Source organism: Oxyura jamaicensis, chromosome 4, assembly GCF_011077185.1.
Source record: "Oxyura jamaicensis isolate SHBP4307 breed ruddy duck chromosome 4, BPBGC_Ojam_1.0, whole genome shotgun sequence".
NCBI lineage: Eukaryota > Metazoa > Chordata > Aves > Anseriformes > Anatidae > Oxyura > Oxyura jamaicensis.
The window spans coordinates 3,963,933-3,987,983 of NC_048896.1; the positions used below are offsets into that span (position 1 = coordinate 3,963,933).

The following is a 24,051-nucleotide window of genomic DNA, read 5'->3' on the forward strand; positions in this document are numbered from 1 at the left end:
TCTGATGCTTGTAAACATAGATAACCTTGGGGAAATCTGAATGTACTCTCTGAATGTGTTTTGCAAGAGTGGCTGTGTTAAGTGGTTTCTTTGTCAGTCCTAACACAAAATACTGTGGCCTGATATTTCTACTTTGGCTTGCAAACCTTCCTCTTTGTGAATACAGATGACTGTATCCTGAAATTAAATTTAAATTATATGACTATCTAAACTAAATGATAATCCATAAAGAAACAAACATTCAATCTACAGTGAAGGATTTAACCAACAAACAGTATATGCATATTCAAATTATATGTGCATTAATAAAATTCTGAGCTGGCCTCTTTGATTTGCATCATTTACTTGGAAATCAGTTTTACATTATACAAGTTAAGTAAGAACTACAAAAAAATATATATTTCACAATCATAACTAAGCCAAAGCCTTTTTTAAAAGCTTCACATGTGCAACCTACTAATCCATATTCTCTTTTCCAACTAATTTTATAGACTGTTGCTACCACATTTCTGTATGATTTTAACACCGTACCACAAACAATCACAGAAAATACGCAAATGCTGCAAAACACATTATTTTGGAAAAATGCTTGTTTGGAACCCTAATATACAATTGTTACCATATCTCTGTGAAAATGCATCAAGATTTTAAGGAAAATCTGAATTTTATTGAAAACACGCATATTTAGTAATTGTTCCCAGGTGGCTAAAACCAGGGCAGTGGCACATCATAAAAATAAATATTTTCCATAAAAACTGCAAAAAAATACAGAATACATTTGAGTGACTTCCATGTTTCACTACAAAGCTGTCTTGCAAATACTAAAAGAGAATAAAATAACTTTGTCACAAAACTATTCTCAGGGTTTCAAACACATTCGTTTTCACACTTTGGGACATACTCCAGTATTAACCTAAGCCAGCTGAAAATTTGAGACCATCATAGAATTTAACAAGATTTGTGGAAAAGTAACGTCTATAGATTAATTGGAAAATATGACGAAGATTAAATGCAAATAAGGATATTCCTGTTTTGAAATGCACACTGAATTGTCATCATTTTTTAATGATTATAAATAAACTTCTTTTGTAAGCTTTTTTATTTGTTTTAGAAAGACAATACTGTAAGATTTATAACTGGGCCTACCCTACTTTCAAAAGACATTATTTTATATGTTCAAGCCTTAAAAAGAGTGAATTTTTCATTTGGCTTATTCTCAAGACATAGCACTTCTTTTTTTCCCACTTAGCATTGGATTAAGAATTATACAGCTAATTAAGTAATTTTGTCTTTGATTTTATTCCTCATAGAAAAAAGCAAAACAAAATTCACCTTGCCCTTCTCTTAGGCTGAATAGCAGTAAAATAAAATGGGAGTATTTCACTTGACAAATTTTATCCATCTATCTCTTCTAAACATTTCCATCAAAACCCCAAAACATACCTGATGCTTTTCCAATAACTAAGCGCATAGTAAAAACTGTGCTGTGGAAATGAGCAGAATATGTCATTTTCCTGCTAGTCTGATGTGTATTAGCTTATGACACTTGTCTATCTTACTTGTCAGCTTGGAAGTTTTCTGTGGTTGTTCAAAGATACTGCCACATCCATAAACAGACAACGTTTCTCCCTTTATCAAACTTGACACATAGTCTAAGGCATTAATATGTGGAAAAAAAAAATATCTGTGGTTATTTTAAAATCTATTTAAATATAGTTTCCAGTACTTCTGCCAAAAAGGGATGACAAGGTGAATTAATTTGCTGGAGTTTAGAGCCATGAAGTGTCCTGTGATACCTGACTCAAGTATCATATATAATCTTATATATATATTTAAAATAAAAATAAAAATAAAAACACTCTAAGTATGCCATCTATGTCAGAAGCAAAAGACTAAATAGAAATCATAGTCCAGAAACTCGTCTAACACCAGGTCCTGTTTTTCACACAAATGTTTATGAGGGGTACTAAATGTCATAGCACATAGTATTTTTCTGATTAAGGAATTTATAAATAATAAGAGGATCTTAACTCTTTCAAGTTTCAAAAACAACTGTGTTGAATGCTGGGGGCAGCAAGACCTATCATCCAAACACCTGGCACACTTCTTAGACTGGTTCATACACCACTGTAGAGTGAACATTTGCCCCACTAACAGCAGAAAAATAAAGCTGTAATTTCAAAGGACATGAATACCATATATATTGGCTTTATAGCCCTCCTCTTGCTACCACTAACTTTCAATGTATTTTTGTAATTCACGTCATTATTTCCTATTAACTCTGTCAAATGTGCTACTAAAAAATAAAAGATATTGGGTGAGATGTGGAAATCATTTTCCAAGGAAATTGAGCTTCCATGTGCCATTTACACTTTCACAGCTTCTTCTGCATGCCCTCCTTTCATTTCTGCTTGGTTTCATGATTTAACTCCCTGGATGCTGAGAGTGAGCCATGCTAGCATGCAATTTTTGATGTGTAAATATTGTAAGAGAAAAAAATCCACAGTTCTCCAACAAAAAGAAGGAATATTTTTTTTGCTATCACATTTAGTTTGGTGTATACTTGTCTTTTAAATAAGACTTCTTTTTTTAAAGGGGGCAAGCTCCACTCATCACACAAAGCAAAGCCTTTGAAGCCAAGTGTAATTATAATAAATCCACTAGAAAACAAAGTAAGAAAACACTGAAACCAAGTGCTCCAGGGGGAGGTAAAGGAAGCTCTATCCTGAACAATGTATGTATGACCTGTGCCATTCAATACTATAATATGTAATTCTTGGATCCCTGGAGCTCCTCAGAAAGGCTTTATTGAGAAACCTTTCTCTACTGGTTAAAATGTCACGATCTTTTTAAGTATATAAAGTATTTTTGTTTCATTGTCCTTAAACTCAAAAAGAAACAAAACTTTTTCTATTGCTTACAAAAATCATGAGCAATCCTATCTGCCATAGTTCAGCATAACTGTTCTTCTGGCAAAATGAATCTAATGTAAATGTGTTGGCAGTGTAAGACATTTGATAATTAAAACAACAGCAATCATTGATACATTAGTAAAATGATTATATACAGCCTCAGCGTGCTTTGATAGTGAGGGTTCCTGGTTTGATATTATTAAAATAACATTAACTCTCCCTGCCTGAATATACTTTACACTTAACACACATTTACTGTAGAGTCTGAGCACCTCACAATCATTTATAATTTATCTCCACTGTGAGACACAAAAACACTATTAGTCCCACTCCACACACACAGGGCTGAGGTACAATGAGAATAAGAGTTTCCAATTTCCCATGCAGAAGTGTTTCTGAGAAAAGATATGGAAGTGGCAAACACAAGCCTTAGGCTAGATCCATGCTCACTGGTCCATGCTCACAGACCCCTGCTATTGAGATTATGAAAATTTGCAATATACTACAAAATATACTGTCAGCTTTTCAGAGGTCACGTGTAAGACTGTTTTCATCTTCTGGCATGGCAGTGATGTGCACAGAGGTTGTCCAGCCCTGTTTCTTACCCCTTTAGTTATTTTTAATTTAAGTTTAATAATATAGTAATATTTGGGGAACCACTATAAAATGTCTAAATGTGTCATTACAAGGGAATCTGATTTTTTTTCATTGCCACGGAACAATAGAGACAAACCTTCAGGATGTAATCCTTTCTCTTTGCCCTTTCTCATAACTTATTCAGGATAAAAGTATGATCTGTCGTCCCCTCTCCAAGTAATATTCATATCTTAATTATATTATATTCTGCATGATGATCTGTGAGCATTGCTTGTCAAATGGCCATATATTATTCAGTTGCAGTGGTAGTAGAATAGGTATCTCCCTTCTTTCTGTTGTTCTCAATTAGTCTTTACCTGCAAAGCTTTGACAGAAATAGGGATTATTTTATGGAAAAATGTGTTATTTAAAATTGTCTCCAAATGTATGGTATATGACAAAGTTCGCCAAACAATTTATACTCAAAATAAATGTATAGCCACCTTTCCTGCAGAATTTTCAGTTTGATCATTGAACTGAAAGCTTGGCAGTTGCCTATGTTTACTGCCTACTTGTGGGTTTTAAGGACAAGAGGAGTGCTAAGATAATCTGGTATGGCCTCCTATAGAACATGAGTAGAAGAATTTTATGTGTTTGCTTCTTGATATGTATTTTCCCAATACATTTTATTTGACTAACACATATTGAACAGTAATAATACAATATTCTGGATTAACAGTGAGTATTTTAGTAAATATAGCTGAGAACATATGAGATGCCAACATAACTCTTTTCTTCTCCAAAAGTCTTAGTAAAGTTATCCATTATGGACAAGTAGAAAGAGGGTATATAATTCAGTGAATATAAGTAGTCTTTCTGCTCTTATATCAATATTTTATGCTATTCATGGAGAGTAAGTGAAGTATTATTAATTGCTTCTAGCAACACAGGTAAAGTAAAGGCTGATCTATTAACAACATTAAAGCTTAAATATTAATTCCTAGAAGCCACAAAATGTGCTAATGTCAGAGCTGAAAATGGAAGTGTTACACAAAAGAAAAAAGGTGTTCACTTGTTTAGAAGCAAGGGCTGGATTGTGGCTTTAGGCACAGCCCTGAACAAAAGATTCTACATAAACTGTACCAACCCAGAAATAGCCTGGGGAGACATTGTGCCTGAGGCAAGTTCTCCACTGAAAAGTTCTTCTGGCAGAGTTGTGTGATCAAGTGTGATTCATGACCAAAGTTACCGTGCCCCTCATGCAGACAGTCATAACGGCAAATACTCTTGCTAGCTTGCTGTGCCTTGTGGGAAGGGAGACTCAGCAGGGCACTGGAATGGGTCACATTTGTCTGAACACAGCTCTAACTTGTATTAGTGGCTTTCATACCAGGAGTACCTTGCCAGCACAGTATATGTACATAGCTACTCCAACAACTAGTTATACTGCAGACCTGGCTTCAAAGATGACCAAAGGAGCACAAGCAAAGAAATGGACTGGTGTGCTGTTCATTCAGATCACTAGCAAAATAACAAAATACACTCCAGTAACCTCACCTTCCAGGCCAGGATGTAGGAGGCCACAGGCCTGGTACTGTATCAGTCCCAGCCTTGTCAATGGTTCTGGGTGAGCCAACTCTGTGACTGGGTTTCACTATCTGTAGTTGGTTATCTATTGATTTTTCAGCTATATCTTTAGCAAAATTGGAATGTAATCTATGAATCGGTTAATTTCACAGAATGTTTTAGAGACTGCTTGGAAATGGAGTTGTAAACTTGGTAGGAAATGAAGTACAGCCAAACCAATTCTCTTTGCTTTCTCAGTGACTTATGGTATGACAGATGTAGCTTGGCAGTTCAATAGCGTTGTTTGCAACAGTTTAAAACATTATAAAAAAAATGAAACAATTGGCAGATAAGAATTATTAAATACAGTCCTAAAGTTCTGTGACTCTCCTATAATGTTTGCCACCTGCAATGCCTACAAGTAATGCTGATGAATAGACTAGAATTATTCAGTCAAGTGTCAAGGCACTGAAAGCACACTATATGCATTGAAAGGGAATATGATATGGGCCACGGATAATACATGCACACAAGCCTAGTGGCTCATTTGACAAAGTAGCTTGGAACAATACAGGAGTTGAAAAACATGTGAAGGTTACCCATATCATATATCTATATGACATATTTATATTTAGTGTATATATCTAGTTTCAAATTAATTTTCCCTTTTGTATTAAATATTAAGAAGTATTAATAACAGATGTAATTCTGACTTATGTTAATATAAAAATTTCTTTTCAGTCCTAAAAGGTAAAGTTGTTTGTTAGATCAGGTTTTATTTTGCAGAGGAAGCTATCTGCACAATTAATCATTATTCATGAATACATGCCTACTATGGGACTAGCCGTAAGAAAATAAGCACTGAGATAGATCTCAGGCACATGGCTCTTGTCACTTAAAACCTCAGTGGTGTTCCATGAACCTTATCCAAAATAAGGAGAGGTACTTTACACAGTGGCCTTAAAAGAATTCAAGGAAAAAAAAAAAAATGGAAGAAAGAAAAACAAATGTGCTTTATAGAGAGATCTGTGGGGCATTTTCTGTATTTTCTGCATATACACATCTCTGTGAGCTTCCAATCAAAGGTAATGATGGATGAATCATATGCTCTCCAAAACACATTTACAACTGAGAAATGATTGTCCTTCTGCCCCAGCCAAATAGTTAAAATGAGGTGTTGACTTGATATTCCAGCAAAGCAACCTCTAGAACAGCAGCTAATATGAGATACATCAGAGTAGCTAAAAAGACACAGAGAAAAAATTTGGTCCCTGTCCTAAGCAAATAAGAACAAAAGACCTATTGAGACAAAGGGGAAAATAAATCAGATGGACATTTTCTAAAATGTGAAGTGCAATTTTCTCATACTATATCTTTTCAAGATAAAGATAGCACACAACTGAAATGTTTATATGAAATCATGGAACCGTCACCAACCTGTTCATCTTGATGAAAAGAACTCTCAATGCCTTTCACCCTAGTATTTTCTAAATAGAGTATTTCTAGTTTTCAACTTAAACCTTTTTTTTTTTTTTTTTTTTTTTACTGCTGAATTTCCCATCAGACTGTAATAGAATTTGTTAATACTTAAAAAGCTGTCAATTTTAATTGCAACACTCCTTTGCCCTCCTTTTTGTATTCCCTCGATTTTTGTCTTAATGAAGCAATTAGTCCTTCCTGAGGTCAGTTACATTTGCTCACAAATAGTTTTCTAGTATGTCCTCATGCAGGTACAGAGAGAAGGGTCATTGTCAGGTAAAGAAATGTTGAAATAATGAAATATTTTCGACCTCAGTGCCAGTAACAATACACCATTTTTACAAAGCTACCTTTCAAACTTCTTAATCAGAAAGAAGCAAATGAGACAGTATCTTCACATTCCTGCCTACTGTCATATTTAAGTATACCTCAAAATAATTGCTTGTATTACCAAAATTAATCTAAATTAACTATATCATTTTTTAATCCCTCCATTTACATGCAAATACACTCATTTTGTCACACTAAAACAAAAGATGCTGCAGGAAATCAACTTGAAAACAAACGTAAAAACACCAGAACTATGCTGGATAAAGGAAATAAGTGCTAGCAAGCTTTAACAAATTAATTGGTTGGGTTAAATTTATGTCATTTTTACCAATCCTGAAATCAATTATGATGCACAGTCTTCACTAAGGTCTGTAGATTTTACAGGAGAGTAAGCAGGACAGAAAAGAAAATTAATGACAAATTTTATGTAAGAAACATTGATAAACTGATTCCATTTGCTACATTTCAGTATTGAAGTAATAAGAAATATTTCTGTGTTGACTGCAGAGACAGAGAATTGTTTGAATTGATTAGTATGCAGTCTACATTTACTCTGTTTAGGCAATTCCCACCTAAACTGTTCCAGTCCAACAGGAATGTCCATACAGTATCATATTTATACGGCCAGACAGGGCAAACAGAAACAAAACAAGAACATTTCAAACTGTTTACTTTTTCAGTGGCTAAAACTACTTTAAAACAACTTTCAAAAGTGGTTATCTGTGGTGTGAAATACAAAGCCTAAGTACATCCAAATGTAGTCTTCAAAACCATCCTCTGATTTTTCAGAAATACACTGTTGTAATAGTTTTCATTATTTCTTCCATACTGCAAGACAGCTCATCAACCAGTACTAGTTTTTGCAAATGATGCTGTACTTCAGATTATCAAATTCAGACCACTCATACCATTGTGATGAGATCAATGTAAAATTCAAGCAGATTAGATATAACTACACAAATATCACTATAAATTACTTTTAATTATAGCTGTGGATTATTTTGGGACATTTCTTAGATTAGCAAGATTCCAGCAAGTTATAGCACTCCTGAAAGTTAGGTAAATGGTGCTTGTCAGAAGCAGAAGCAGACAGCTAACAACAGGTGTATTACAAAAAGTGTATATTATTCTTTATTGCTGATATTTTTGCATGTGTGTTTCCTATGTCTCTGCTGTAATTTAAACATCATCTGAGAATCTTGGTACTTGTACTACTTTTCTTTCATTCTAACCAATAGTAAAAGTGTTGAGTAAACACTCATAATGACCATTCTTTCTTAAGCTCAACATTTTCAAACACCAAGAGATATTACAGAAAGTAACTTTTTGCTGAATTTTTTCATGTAATTGCTTTTGCACTGAAACATCTGTTGACACTAAACATCCATGACTAATGGTAGCTCTGCAAAAAGAGATCCAAGGCTTTACTCTTCATATCCTCGATTAACTTTATTTTTCTTTTTCATTCTTTTCCTTTTCCTTCTAACCACTTTCTGTCCATTTTTAGTTACCTAAAAAGTATTGTCATCAGGTGAAGCAAGGTCAAAAAGTTGTTCTACCTCTTTCTGAAAATCAATTGAATACCATCGCCCCGCGAATCCTGGGAGATATACCTTTGCTTCAGGTCTGACAAACTGCTCCTCAGTTTCCTGCTTGCCTCCTCCAGGCTAGATTTCTATATTTCAAACTTTTTCTGAATTAAAAAACCCCCAGGTAACTTGCTCCTTGTCTAATGACTACTTGAGAGGATTCATAATTACAGAAAATCAATGTTTTAAATGGTATTGAACAATGCTCTCAGAATCTCAAGGTGAATGGTTCAATCTTCACTGATTAAATATGACATGGTATCATCAAAGTAAGCTGCAAAGTTGTTCTTTGCCTGCTTTCTTATGCCTTTTCAGACAGAGCATCACATCATTTCAACCAGGAATCTACACTGAACTACAAGAAGACAATGGGAGTATTGCTGTGTGTTTTAAATGCGTGGTAACAACCTGAAGGGCTGAGGATTAATTATAAGGGGTGAAATAATTCCAAATGAATGAAAGGGCATCTGCAAGAGATATACTTGAAAGTGTTATATATATAATAAAAGATAATATTCCTTTGCCAAGCTATAAAGCTATGTGATATTCTCCAGCAACCTACTTGCTTCAGCTATTGGATAAAACGTAGAAAGTCTTAAGACAGATGACAGGTCTCCCTCTATTAGGAAGTACCATTGCCATTAGCCTTCACAGTCATGCTGCTTCTTCCTCTGTCTTGATGCCTATCTGGCCTAATATTTTTTTCTTCTGTGCACTGAATACTTTCATACAGAACACCATTTTGCATGATATTAAGGCAGGGTGTTAGGATGCCTTTTGGAAGCCAGAAGGAGAAAAATTCAGTCCCTTCAACTAGAGTAATGATGACCATGGGTTTTCCAGACCCTGGCCGTAGCATTACAACCTGAGAATTTAGGTTTTTACTGAGAATACAGCAGTAAACCTCATACAGTTTTTCCACAGAAATTATATGAGTGTATGTGTATTCAGACACCCTTATCTATGCTGGCTTTTTAGACTATCATTCTGAAGCACTTCTGTGCACTGGCTAGGTGAGAGTATTCCTGATTTATCTCCAAGGGTCTAAACACTAAGGACTCAGGAACCTAGACATTTTAATGCTCCTACTTCTCTGAGTTTGAAGAATCAAAATCTTAGTTTCCAGGTAACTTCCACAAAGAAACATGGCTGCTTTTAAGTTATTATGGTTTCAGTGATTCTAATGATTATTTAAATGTAAAAATACCTCTTCAAATAAAAACGACAGGCTGACAAGTATATTGGTGATAAAAGGTATTTTTTACATCAAACATAAAAGCAGTTACAATTACAGAACATGTTTTTTTCACTCATACATCTGAATTTTGCAGTTACAACCACATGCCTCAGATGCCTCAGGTAAAGAGGAATTCAGCTTGCCAGCATAGAGAACTTGTGTGATGCAATGAAGGAAGTTTAGATTATGTGCTACAGCTTTATTGAAAGCAATGTCTATAACCTTCAAAAGCTTTGAGCATGTGTTGTACAACTCCAGCACTGAAAAGGTCAAACTTCTATTTTATTTTTTTCTCTTATTTGCCATTGCTTTCCTTTCAGTAGGTAAACATAATGCTCACAAAAGAGACTGTAACAGGAGAAGCTCCAGCAAGGCATTGCGCTGAACTTCTTAACCTTGTATTCTTATGAACAGAAGTCAGGATTGGGGCAAGCTTACTCAATCTACTCTACCTGTCTAATTAATGAACTTCAATTCTGAAAGCTGCCTGCCTCTCACAGAAAGGTTGGCAAGGGTAGGAGGTTGGGAGACAAACTGTTCTTTCAGAAACATTCACATGCAAAAATCTAGTCAGATGCTTTCAGTACAGTTGAAACACCTGCTCTAAGTGCTTACCTATTCTGAAGGTCTCAGAAGGCCATCTGAAAAAAAAAACAAAAAACTTGAATGCTGGAGGGTATATCCTGTTTGAGAATATCTGCCTCTGCCTTCCACCTCGTCCAGGTGAAGTGCCTGTCAGTTGGTTGTGCTCTTCACAACCACTCCATCACATTTCTGGGTGTGGCAGAAACATGCTTCATCAGTTAGCAGATGAAAGCAATCATTTGAGAGACCCTGTCCAAGAGTGCAGACCACTCTGATGATATCATGATGTAACACTGACATTTGAAAGGAAAGGTGGCATAAAATCAAATCCATCTGTTCTATTAGCATGCATTCTTCCAGCACAACTAAATATTTGTGCCCTTATACATTTGACAAATACCTTCCATTAACCCAGTGCAAAGCCCATTTCCATATTCCCAGATATTTCTAAGGGAAAAAAAAAAAAAAAAAAAATCTGCAAACAAATATACAAATATTTGGCAACAAATAGATGGCAACATTCAACAAAATTAAATAACTCCCATCTTAATCAAAACAGTCAAGTGCCCAGTTTCTCTTCTTAGTAAGATGACTTTGAGGTCTTCAGTAGAAAAGCAAAAAACAGAACAAAAGAAAAGAGAAATGAGGACTTACAAGTCCACAGAATATTGTGAATTAATTTCACCAATGTTTACAAATTAACTTTTGCATAAATGTAGTCACAGTACTGTAAATTCAAAAAAAAAAAACTTTGTTAGATTTATTAAAAAGAAACAAAAAATGGACAAAGATTGAAACTCTGTTTCATCGGGCACATATGTAAGGACTTGTTTGAACAGAATTAGAATGTGAGGGAATCTACACAAGAACAGAACTTAATGAGAAATTCCAAATAGTTTGAATGAAACATATTTATCCCATATTCTGAGAATTCACTACTTTCTTCTCTTTGCCTTCTAGAGAACCTGAGGGCAAAGGCAGAGAAATAGAGTAGTATCTAACATTTATAGATACAAATCTAAGATCAGTCAAGGTCATCAAAACCTGAGCTGAGGTTGACTTCTTTTAATTTGCAAGACGCTCCATTGCTTCCCCTGGGGATGTTTCAATAGCCAGGGAACAGCAAAGGCTGTTTATGGCCTTTTCATTCACTGTTCCACTTTACTATTCCATTAATAGTATCAATGTTATATCTAAAACTCTCATCCTATAAAGACTCTGTGGTAAGATCTTTAAAGGTTTGTTGCAGATTAGAGGGTATATATATTTTCTACTATGATTTCATACTTCTGTCTAGAATTTAGTTTCTCCTTCCTCTTCATATTGAAAGCAAACCTTATAATCAGCATGCATTATGTGCAGCGTGCAATATGTGCAGCATTTTGTAGCATACAGATTTTCAACCTCCTTCATATGTCCTAACAGAGAACCTTTTTTATTTGATTTGGCATCACTGCTTACCACTCTAGTGCTCTAGACCCCAAGACAGTTTAAATTACATTACATCACCAACCAACCTGATTCTGCTCCCCCCCCCACCCCCCCGCCCCGGCCCTGTTTTCCCATTTTTGTTTAATTCACGTCTTCTATTAGGAATTCTCCTAGTAAACTGGTCCAGACTTACACTGAGAGTGGGTCCTAAAAGTTTTTTTTCACCTCAGCTAATAAATTGCATCCCAAGAATGCAATGCTGAGAAACTTCAAGTGCATTATTTCTCCTTTGCAATATCAAGCCATCTTATACATCTATTAACAACTCTCTTAAAAACTATTCATTTAGTAAAGATTATGAATTTACTCAATCCGGAACAGACAAAAAGGGGTAGTCACTAAAATATTCTCTAAACAAAGACGATTGATATTTAACAGTTTACAACATATTATCTGTTTTTCCATGTTGTGGTGTTACTGCATCTCTTATTGCAAGTTAAACACTGAGCAAAGAAAAAAAAGCTTTTCTCCCTTCTGTTTTTATTAATTACAGGACACTGACTATCAATTCAGACCAAATAAAAGACCAAAGAATTGGTTGCGGCATGCAGGTACCAGTAACAAAACTGATGAAAGGCCAGACCTACTGCTTCAAAGAAAAGACATACCGAAACCAAAGGTGAACTATGTTTGTTTTTACTTGTCTAGAAAATTAAATCAAAAAATGTCATAAACATGTGCTAGTATTTGCCTACAGTATACTGGAGTTCGAGTGCTGGCCTTATGGAAGGTTGAAGTTAACATGAGGCAACTAGATAAAATAGTACTTGTGAGCAGTTTGAATTTGATTTGTCATTATAACAGTGTATGTAGGTCAACATTATCATTATCTCATCTGGTTAAACAAATAGGCCAAGGAATGCAGTATGGACACAATCACTGAGAAACAGAACTTTATAATACAGTACGTTTAAGTGAAGATCAGAAAGAAAATGTTGAGAAAGAACTGATTATATCTAATTATAACTGATAAATGATACTATTTTTGTTTATTTATTTATATCCTTTTTTGAAACATCTAACATGAATCTAGGACTATTGGTTTGATTCTTCTATAGATACAACATGGCTTTATCATTTTTAATCCCCTGTCAATTGAGTGAATTATTTCATAGCACAATATTTCCATTACTGCATACAATATGTAAAGCACAAAATGGAAACACCTTATTAGAACTATTTGAAAACTTTTAAAAAACTTTTAAAAAACTTATTAAAACTAAGGTATGAATGATGATTAGTTCTAAATTCACACTACAAATAAAAATTTTAGACCAAACATAGAAGCCATCTTCTCCATTGATCTAAGGAAACAGGATGAAGGTAATGGAGAACATGTGGGAAACACAGTCCAGAAATGGAGACCACCAGTATCAATGTCCAACAACTTCCAGTTGGAATTTCTCACTCCTTCGATATTTTTTTTCTAATCTGATGATTAGTATTATGCAGGCTTAAGAAATGTGTCTTTTAGTGTTAAAGTTTCCTCTAATTCTACCAACAACATCATGCAAATTTATAATAAGAGAATAAATGTTATTCCTTATTTTTAAGTGTTAAATGAATAGTTACAGTTATACATTTAACTTTTTTCAAGATTTTTCTAATAGGTTTTTGTCTTAAAGATATTGAAGTTTATTTACGATTAAATAGCAAATGTTATTTAAAGCAAATAAATAGTTTTCCTTTAGATACATTTATCTTAATTTCTCTCCTAGGTACTTTTATTCCAGCTCAGTAAAACTTTATTACAGAATTGGACAAAATAAATTTTACCCTGGAAAAACTTTCTCTCTTATTAAAAAAGAAATATATATATACACATATCTGTTCACATACAGAGACATACACATGCTTATATGTTATTACTAACAAATTTGAGTCTGGAAGGCTGTTATCAACTTATATTCCAGTATAAGACTCACTGAAACTCTAAAGTAAGAATTAAACAGCATATTAACCTTGAATTAGTCCTCTTCGCTAATACAAATTTAACCTAGCATTGGAGGATGCACAAAAAAAAACAAACATTTTAGCTACAAAAGCAATGCACCTTTACAGGAGGGTACAAGTGGATTGATGATCCTAATACTTCCCAACGAACAACTACAGTAACACATAAAGGGTCAAACATTTGAGTTCTATGCACCAGAATAATGGGAAATGCAGTCATTCTTCTTCTTTTGTTTTTCCCCAACCAAAAAATCAAAGTAAAATATTTTTATCCTGACTACAGCAATACAACTGTCACTACGTATCTAGGGCTAAGACCCGCAAGGGTGAATTTAGAATGGGAACCTAATTAAGCAGGAAGCTTTGAACTAATTATTTTTCCTGAATGTTAAATGTCTTTATTGTTCAGAAGTAAATATAATGAGCAATCTGAAGCCAATATTTTGTCCTCTAATTTTGCTATGATATGGCTGCTATGGCTGTGCAATTCGCTGCCAGTAGGCCTGCCAGGATCAACTGTCCTTGCCTTTCCAAGGGGCTAGCAGAGCCAAGCTCTGGTGCTGCCCTTTCTTCACTGCCAAAGTTCAGAACCCCTGTAAATATTCTTACAGTTGTGTGTAGGAGTTGCTACCCTTCATTTAGTACATCCTCCTAGGGAGAGAACCCAAAGGATTTAAGTGAAATTCTATATAACAGAAGAGCAGGCTACGTGCCTAAGAGTAAAGAATCATCCCAACGTATTATTGATTAACATCTAGCAGACACACTATAAATGAGGTATAATTTATCAGGACACAGTGACAGTCTTTGCTTTCTTAAAGCTCATCTTCTATTCACTCTTCTAACTTCCTTTTGGCTAAAGCAATTTCTTGAGTTCGTCTTCAGCCAAGTGTCATCTGTTCTCTCCCATAATCGTTACCCTTCTCACTAATTAGTAAGGTTTAGCTTCCTCCTGTTATACACTTAATTAACTTCTCCACCTTTGGAAAAGCAATTTTCCCTGGACGAATTACTATCATGACTGTTTCATACAATGAACTGGTTCTAAGCATAGACTTCAAATGATGTCTTTCAGAAATACAATTAAAGGTGCGGAGGGCTTTCTGAAAGTGACATGACCTTATAAGGATGGCAAAGATAACCACAAAGAGAAAAAAAAAAAAAAAAAAAAAAAAGGAAAAAATCTTACCCAAGGTACTGCCATCAGACTGGTGTACAGACTGGTTAATGTAGGAAAGAGATGAACAGCCACTGAATAAGCCGTGAAGATGAAGCCTTGAAGACCTTTGTGTGGATTCCAACTCTGTGTGCTTATTGGCACAGTGCACTGGGCACGAACCTACAGCCAACACATGTGCCAAATGCTACTCAATAACATTAATTCAGCCCCTTTGTAGTCTGCTAATATTTTTGACTGCATAATAACAGTGAGTGTAACTAAGCTCAAAGCTCTGTTTGTCACCCTGCTTCCTTTGAACAGATATGCAACAATAAAAACACTTCTGCTGAGTTGTACTTAATAGTTCAGACAGAAAGAATGGGACGGTGGCACAGCAATAACAGAGGCATGTTGAGTAGTTCCAGCTCCAACAAATGGCAAATCACTGGTACAGAGCAGAATGCAAGTCTCTGGTTCTCCTCTCTATCTTTTATGAAACAAACATGCTACCTGTCAGGACACGATATAATTCTTGGTAACAGAAACTACATGAGAAAGACAGAACTCAAGTTATTTCTTCCTATAACCGGTTCCTTATTAAGTGGCAAAACAAAGGAAGTATGTTTTATTGATACAAATTTATGCAACTGCTTATGGACTCAGAATGCCTGGCCTAGATTCACTGTGATGCGTTGAGACTCCTATTGCAATGGAAAAAGAACAAGACACATTTATGCAAATTTCCTCCCTAAGACTACAAATATTTTATCTACCTCATAATCGGCTCCAAAAGCAGGAAGTCACTGAAATAAGGGATATGAATAAAGATCATAAATGCCATGACTTTAATGTTATCTTGCCTGAAGTATATCAAACACCCGTTTGGTTTTTTGTGCTATAAGGAAATATTTTGGTAAAATAAATCATAGAATCATAGAATCATAGAATATCCTGAGTTGGAAGGGACCCTTAAGGATCATCAAGTCCAACTCTTGACACCGCACAGGTCTACCCAAAAGTTCATACCATGTGACTAAGTGCACAGTCCAATCTCTTCTTAAATTCAGACAGGCTCGGTGCAGTGACAACTTCCCTGGGGAGCCTGTTCCAGTGTGCAACCACCCTCTCTGTGAAGAACCCCCTCCTGATGTCAAGCCTAAATTTCCCCTGCCTCAGCTTAACCCCGTTCCCGCGGGTCCTGTCACTGGTGTTAATGGAGAAAAGGTCTCCTGTCTCTCGACACCCCCTTACGAGGAAGTTGTAGACTGTGATGAGGTCTCCTCTCAGCCTCCTCTTCTCCAGGCTGAACAGGCCCAGTGACCTCAGCCGTTCTTCGTATGTCTTCCCCTCCAGGCCTATCACCATCTTCGTAGCCCTCCTCTGGACACTCTCCAACAGTTTCATGTCCTTTTTATACTGTGGTGCCCAGAACTGCACACAGTACTCGAGGTGAGGCCGCACCAGCGCAGAGTAGAGCGGGACAATCACCTCCCTTGACCTACTAGCGATGCCGTGCTTGATGCACCCCAGGACACGGTTGGCCCTCCTGGCTGCCAGGGCACACTGCTGGCTCATATTCAACTTGCTGTCTACCACGACCCCCAGATCCCTCTCTTCTAGGCTGCTCTCCAGCGTCTCATCGCCCAGTCTGTACGTGCAGCCAGGGTTTCCCCGTCCCAGGTGCAGGACCCGGCACTTGCTCTTATTGAACTTCATACGGTTGGTGATCGCCCAGCTCTCCAACCTATCCAGATCTCTCTGCAAGGCCTTACCACCCTCATTCGAGTCCACGACTCCTCCAAGTTTGGTGTCATCAGCAAACTTGCTCAAAATACCTTCTATTCCTACATCCAGATCGTTTATAAAAATATTGAAAAGTACCGGCCCTAAAATGGAGCCTTGAGGGACCCCACTAGTGACCGCCCGCCAGCCTGACGCAGCCCCATTTACCATAACCCTTTGGGCCCTGCCCGTTAGCCAATTGCTCACCCATTGTATGATGTTTTTATTTAGCTGTATGGTGGACATTTTGTCCAGTAGGATCCTATGGGAGACCGTGTCAAAAGCCTTGCTGAAGTCCAAAAAAATCACATCAGCTGGTTTCCCTTGGTCCACCATACGGGTGATCTTATCATAAAAGGAAATCAAGTTAGTTAGGCAGGACCTACCCTTCACAAACCCATGCTGGCTGGGACCAATGACTGCTTTGTCCCCCAGGTGCGCCTCAATAAGTTCGAGAACCATCTTCTCCATGATTTTACCAGGCACTGACGTGAGACTGACAGGCCTGTAATTGCAAGGGTCTTCTTTCTGACCCTTCTTGAAAATCGGCACAACATTTGCCAGCTTCCAGTCTACCGGGACCTCTCCAAATTCCCAGGATCGTTGAAAAATAATTGAGAGAGGTTCCGCGATGACGTCTGCCAGCTCTTTCAGCACCCGGGGATGAATCCCATCCGGACCCATGGACTTGTAGGGATCGAGGTGGAGTAGCAAATCCTGCACACGTTCAGGGTCGGTTGGGAGTTTGTCATCCCCACCGTCCCGGTCCTCCAGCTCGGGGCACCCTGGGTCCCGAGGCCCATCATCGGCAATGAAGACAGAGGCAAAGAAGGCGTTAAGCGTCTCTGCTTTGCCTATGTCATTGTCTGTGAGGAGACCTTCCCTATCAAGGAGATATTCATGTATTCTTTAGTTCTCCTTTTTCCATTCACATATCTAAAAAAAACCTTTTTGTTTTCTCTCACAGACACGGCCAGCTTCAACTCTAGGCGTGCTTTGGCCACACGAACTTTCTCCCTACAAACACGAACAGCATCCCTGTATTCTTTCCATGACACCTGGCCCTCCTTCCAGTAGTGAAACACTCTCTGTTTCCGCCTAATCTCCATTAGAATGTCCCTGGTCAGCCACGCCGGCCTCCTGCCCCGCCTGCCTGACTTGCGATATTTAGGAATTGCCTGATCTTGTGCTTCTAGGAGGCATCGCTTAAAGAATGACCAGCTCTGGTGGACATCGAGGCCTTCAAGAGCAGTTTCCCAGGGGACCTTGCTGACTAGTTCCCTGAGCAGCCTGAAGTCCGCTTTCCCCATATCTAGGGATGAGGTTTTGGTGGCACTTTTCCTTCTGTCACCGTAAATTTTGAACTCAACCACTTCATGGTCGCTATGACCAAGGCGTCCACCAATCACCACATCTCCCACCAGACCCTCTCTGTTTTCTAGCAACAGGTCTAGGAGGGCACCTTTCCTAGTTGGCTCCGTTAGCACCTGCACCAAGAAGTTATCATCTAGGTGCTTCATGAACCTCCTGGACTTGCTCGTGTCAGCCGTGTGGCACTCCCAGTTAACGTAATAATAGGGATATTTTAGATATTGGGTTAATTCTGAATATTAATGGCCTATCTGAAAGAACACATATAAACAAATCCCTGCCTTTCATCTTAGGTAGGACTATAGATTTGGTTTGTATCCTACTTGCTAGTCTCTTGACAGTGGCATATATGATACTAACAGTTAAGAGTAAGTGGAGCAATATGAATTGCATAATATCCTAATAACATCTATCTTCTGGACAGAGATTAGGAGCAAATAATGCATACAAGAACCTCCTCAGAAGGGCACATCAGAGCATTATAATATTTATTTTATTTGTTAGCACTTATCACTCAGAAAATTTGGCAAATTATTGCTTCACAGAATTTAAACGTTCATTGTGAGTATAGTATCAAAATGTTAAGTGCCTGAAAAAGACTTTTTTATTAGCACTGATCAGTTCCTTACTTCCTTTTCTCACAATTTAACATTTGTAGCCAGCTGTGTTCCAATATTCATTGTTCTCTGGCCACTTGTGAAAAACAATGCAGTGAGTGATGCACACAGCCATGAAGCGTTGCAGATGCAGACAGGTCCTTCCACGGTCATTTACACCATAAAAGTCAAATGCACATTTTGGAATTCTGACAGCAGAAATTTATAAAAATGTAAATAGTGATTGTTCTGTTCTTCTGTTGCCTTCTACCTCTTTTATCAACATTCTCCAAAAAGACTAAGTGTTTTCTCCCTGACTTTTGACTGAGAGAACTGTTCTGTCTGTTATCATTCCCTACTCTTCTAATCTGCTCAGAATCCTCAAGAATGAAAAAAAGCTTTTCTTGGCCTTATATTTTAACAAAAAAAAAAAAAGAAAAAAAAAAAAAAGAGTGCAACATGGCATTTTCAGATGTTCCTGTGTTAAGATTTATAATAAATTAGGTCTGAAAATTTTCAAACATGAAAATCAGTACCTGTTACACATCATGATTGATTCTTACAGGAACTGAGGGATCTACTGGAACACTGGTGTGACTGAAAATGCTTGGGAAGATGAGACAAAACCACTGAGGTTCAACCATAACACAAAATCCCATTTGGTTTCTGAAATTCTCAAGCTACAAATACATGAAAACTACAAAAGTATGGGGGATGTATTACATGCTGCTCTTTTCCTTATACTCTCCCAGGCTACTGCCAGGAGACAGGATTCTGGAGAGTGGCATGGAGCACTGGCTATTCTTCTTTTCTTACTGGCGCAAAATATCCAGAGATTCATGGGATTCTCTACCCCATGAAGTCTTTAAAACCAAAATTAGAAGTCTTTCCAGAAGACTCTACCATTTGCACTTTGAACCTTGGAAACTGGGGGATGTAACCGATGCTCATGGTGCCTACTACCTCCTCTTCCCCTAGCCTACAAAAAAAGGTTTTCTTTGGATGGAAATCACAATATGGGAAGTAACTGTACACATCCATTCCAGGAGCTATGTAATTACATTATTCCATGTCTCTACTTCATCTGTTCTTTTTCCCTTAACAGCTGTTGCCTGATAAATGCTCTGTAACATCCCATATGACAAACAAAAATACACACAGGACAGACAAGTCAAGAAAGACCCAACATTCAGATTTTTAGTCTCAATGTAACTGTGAATGCCACAATTCAATATAGTAATCAGAAAATGAGTTTTGAGCTTTTAGAAAAGGCATCACTGTAACAAATACCACAATAACAATTCCTGTATTCCTGCTCCTGTGGTACAAGGTTCTAATTCTTTTCTAGCAGGGAATAAGAGGTTGAATGGTGGAGAGGAGATTAAGAGGGTAACAGGAATATTCTGCTGGCAGTGCCAGTTAGCATGTTTGATTATTTAGGATCCATGTATTTAACGAACACAGGAGATTGAAGTTTTTCTTGCAAAGTAAATGCAAATTTAATAAACATGAATGCTCTATTATTCTAAGTATTCCTATTCTATATATTACACGGAAGAGGAAAAACAGTGACACTTACAAAGATCATATATTTCTATCAAAATTTATCTGAATGCAACAGCTTTTTTTTTTTCCCTTTTAATTAATAAGCTTATTTTACTGATTTCAGAAAACGAGTAATCTGAAATTTTAATTAATTACATTGAGTTTAGCTAATGATCTTTTACAACTCACCTCAATTCCCAGAGAGTACCAGAGAAAGAAGGACTACAATAAGATCCATATGGATCTTAAGATTGCCACTGAACTTGTTCCAGAATGTTATCAAAAACACAGATGGGATTTCTAGAAGAAATCAGAAAAAAAAACAAAAACAAAAACAAAAACAACAACAACAAAAAAACATTCTGCAAAGGTCATGTAGGGAATTTCCTAGCTGCAAAGTCTATTTATTAGAATGTCAACTAGAGCTGGTCAAATATTAAATGCATTGATTTGTGAATGTAATTCCTTCCACCCTCACCCCCCCATAAAAATATAACCTGATACGCACTAACTTGTGGGTAATGTTACTTGTTACTGGCAAAAATCCTACTACAAAAATCCAACTACCAGTTGTATTAAAGAACGTTTTCAGATATTCATAAGGTTTTGTGATTGTTGAGCAGGAATTTCACATTAGAATTGGCTGTGTACTGTTTTCCTTGATTGTTATTAAGTATACTTAATACTGTAATCATGAAATAGAAGCAGTGCAGTGCAATGCATGTGATGGTGGCTGTATAGCACAAATATAGAGCCTGAAGAAATGAAAACTCATGGAGCTACCCACTGGCAGACAACTATTTATCTGTTAAATTATTGTGAATGTTGTCTATATATATATCATAGCAAGTTGAAGAGTTCATTTGTCAAGATGCTGAAAAGTACTCTGTTTAACATAAAAGAAAACAAATAGTTATTTGAGAACAACTTAACAGAAGAGGCACACTACTGAAAATTTAGATCCTCTTCTTTTAGGCTGATTGCACTACTATAACTTTGGAAAAAAAATCTCATAGAATATGATGAGAAAAGTGTACTCAATCAGGTATAACATACAGGATCAAAGAAGAAGGAAAAAAAAAAAAAGATACCTATATGATTTGACTGAAAAATAGAGTTGCTTCTTCAAATTTATTATGTTTTGCTTTGAGGACTGTTATTTGTAGGTCCCCTCTTCTTTGATACATGACTGAACATTCAAGAATGAGACCATCAGACTCAAACATGACTTAACCTGATAAATTTCTAACCCAATTTACAGCAACATCATGCATATGCTAAAATCCATCTAGCATAAATATTTAATGAAGAAATAAACCTGCCAGAAGAATAAATTTACAGCACATTTAGCACACAGCATTTTAGAGGTGTCTGCCGAGTAGGTTTTGCTGTCGAGACAAGGTTTTAAACTGCCAATAGTTTAAAAGTAGTAATTTTTCATTGCATTTCATTCGTAAGCTCTGCTCCTTTTAAGAGACTCCAGGCTGTCAAGGTTAATTGAACCCTCAGGGCCCTTGGAATGACTGCACTCAGTGGGGCTCTGCAGGCTCCTGCCCAGCTCCCTGATTCTTTTGCTCTAAATCTTGTCTTGAATGATCTTTTTCATAAATACAATTTCAACTTTAATCTCCACAATGATGATCTGCTGATCTAATTCTCTGCTTTAGACCTTTATCTGTTTGCCCAGACTAAAATAACTATCTTTCTGGCATTTTCTGATCAGCTTAAAACACCATACTTACATAATAAGGTGCAGAGGAGGAGTAGAAAGCTACAATCTTATTTTGTCTAGACAGCATGACCTGCACCTGTAGATGACACACTCACTAAAATTCCCCATCCTAACTTTTTGAACTATCTTGCTTTTTGCCATCCAATATTTTTAAGACTTGGTCTCTCCAACAGCCTCAGAGCTATTTCACAGAGCTAGTGGCAAATCAGTTGCACTTCTCCCAGTCTGGGAAGTTCATGATCATCATCTAGCTGCTTCTTTCTTCACTGTACTTGTTTGAGGGCAGATCAATATAATTGCTGTATTTGTAGTTCAGGATTTAAGCACACTGCTTTTGCATCAACGGGTCACATAGGGATTTTTCCCTGGTTGGAAGCCTGTGATGATGCAACTCATCAGTTTTACTAAAGCCAAGTGCTTCTGTTCCAAGGTTGGAATAACTATCAAGGAAAAAAAAAATCATAAGAAACAAACAAGCTATGTTTGTATTTAGTTTCATCTAATTTGATGCTTCATTACAAACAAATTAGCTAAATCTCCCTGCCAGATTAGTCGAACACTTTTAAACCAGTTTTATTCTCCTAGCAAGTACAGGTGCTTCACAGTGTTTAGGGGAGTTGTTTTCCCTTAGGAAAACTGACTTTAAGAAAAATTTTGCTATCCTTCTGAAATAGAGCTTTTCAAAATTTAACTTGTCGGGTTTTCTATTGGAAATGTAGTTCTAGTGAAATGAAAACCTAACTATTTTAACTTTTTGTTGTCATTCAGAAAGAAAGAATACTGGACTATTCTGCAGAATGCATTCTACTTCCTGATGAATTACATCAAATGGCTTCCTTTTTTTTCCAGGTCCAAGGTATCCAATCTCCTGTCTAAGACATAAGGATTACTGATGTCTGTAGAAAGAGTGTATTTTCTCCCAAAATGAAATTTTATACCCCCAAAACCCATCAACAACAAAACACCAACAACAACAAAAAATGAAATTTAACTTTAGAAAGAGTCATAGCCAGAAAATCATACTAAGAACAGAAGTAGGAAGAAATAATAGATTCAGAAACAGTCAATACAAGCTTTATCAAATTGCATTTATAACCACTAAAATCAACTCATAAGAAAAACTTCCAGCTTCACTTTCATTTAAATATATATATTTTTCAACAGTCTACAGAAGATTTTACTTTTTGTGATTTTTGAAACTTGGGTAATGACTGGATTGCTGAATTTATAAACAAAGAAGTCATGGATTTGCAAATCTGGTAAAGCTAAAATCTTCAAATAAACCACCCAAACTAAAAACCTACAAAAGTCATGCTACATAATGAACAATGATGAAAGGACTCCTCAGACTCTTGTGTTCTGGGTGCTGTAAGATGATGTGGCTGATGAAACCTGACACAGTACTAGATACTGGATCAGAAATACAAATGTATATCAAATCCTTCCAGACAAGTTAGCACACAATCAAGCAGCATCTTTGTACCATTTTTTATTACAAATGGAAGATGTATTACCCTCAAATTGCTTTAATGTTTTTAACCATGATCTTATTATTAAAGCTGTATCACCCTTGCAGAAGTGATTGAGTAAATTACTTGTATAAGAATAATATTCTGATTTCTTGGAATATGCATTGCCTTGGGTGCACTTTTCCCTCAGGTAGTCCTTGCCTCCTAAGAGATTAAGATATGTTTTTAGAGACTTCATCCATCCAAAGTGTCCCAGTTTCAGTACTTCCTCAGTTTGTTCACATGCACACATTCTTTTAATCTTTTTCTTACACCACAAACCATTTAAAACTAGCACTGACAGAAATGTATTTTGCTCTGCTTCAACTTTTCCCGATGAAAGTAGTCCTTTCCTTTTCCCTGAGGAAGTAGTCACTGGAACTAAGTAGAGTATTTATTTTAATGCAGGGTGCAGGAAGGTATCAGCATTTCTGTTTATAAAGCAGGATCATCCACTCTGCTCTGTGTCAGGATGAGAATGCTAAACTGCATCTCAATGACTAAACTCCAGTATGGAAGATTCATGCAGCCTTCTGTACCCTGAAAGGCTATAATAATTAACTTCTTAATAAAGTTGTAATTAATTATTGACAATTTCATATCCCTACTTTTAACCTTAAATAACAGGCAGGAATTACTG

General features: G+C 36.5%; 1 long non-coding RNA gene across 6 annotated transcripts in view; it reads right to left on the minus strand.

Moving 5' to 3' along the window:
• LOC118166106 overlaps window positions 1–24,051 on the minus strand; it is a 202,059-nt gene that overhangs the window by 65,370 nt on the left and 112,638 nt on the right. For all 6 annotated transcript variants that reach the window (XR_004750348.1, XR_004750347.1, XR_004750345.1 and 3 more), the window contains 2 exons: window positions 20,361–20,471; window positions 14,908–15,057 (listed from right to left, as the gene is read on the minus strand). This is a non-coding gene — a long non-coding RNA (uncharacterized LOC118166106). The remainder of the gene's footprint in view (window positions 1–14,907; window positions 15,058–20,360; window positions 20,472–24,051) is intronic.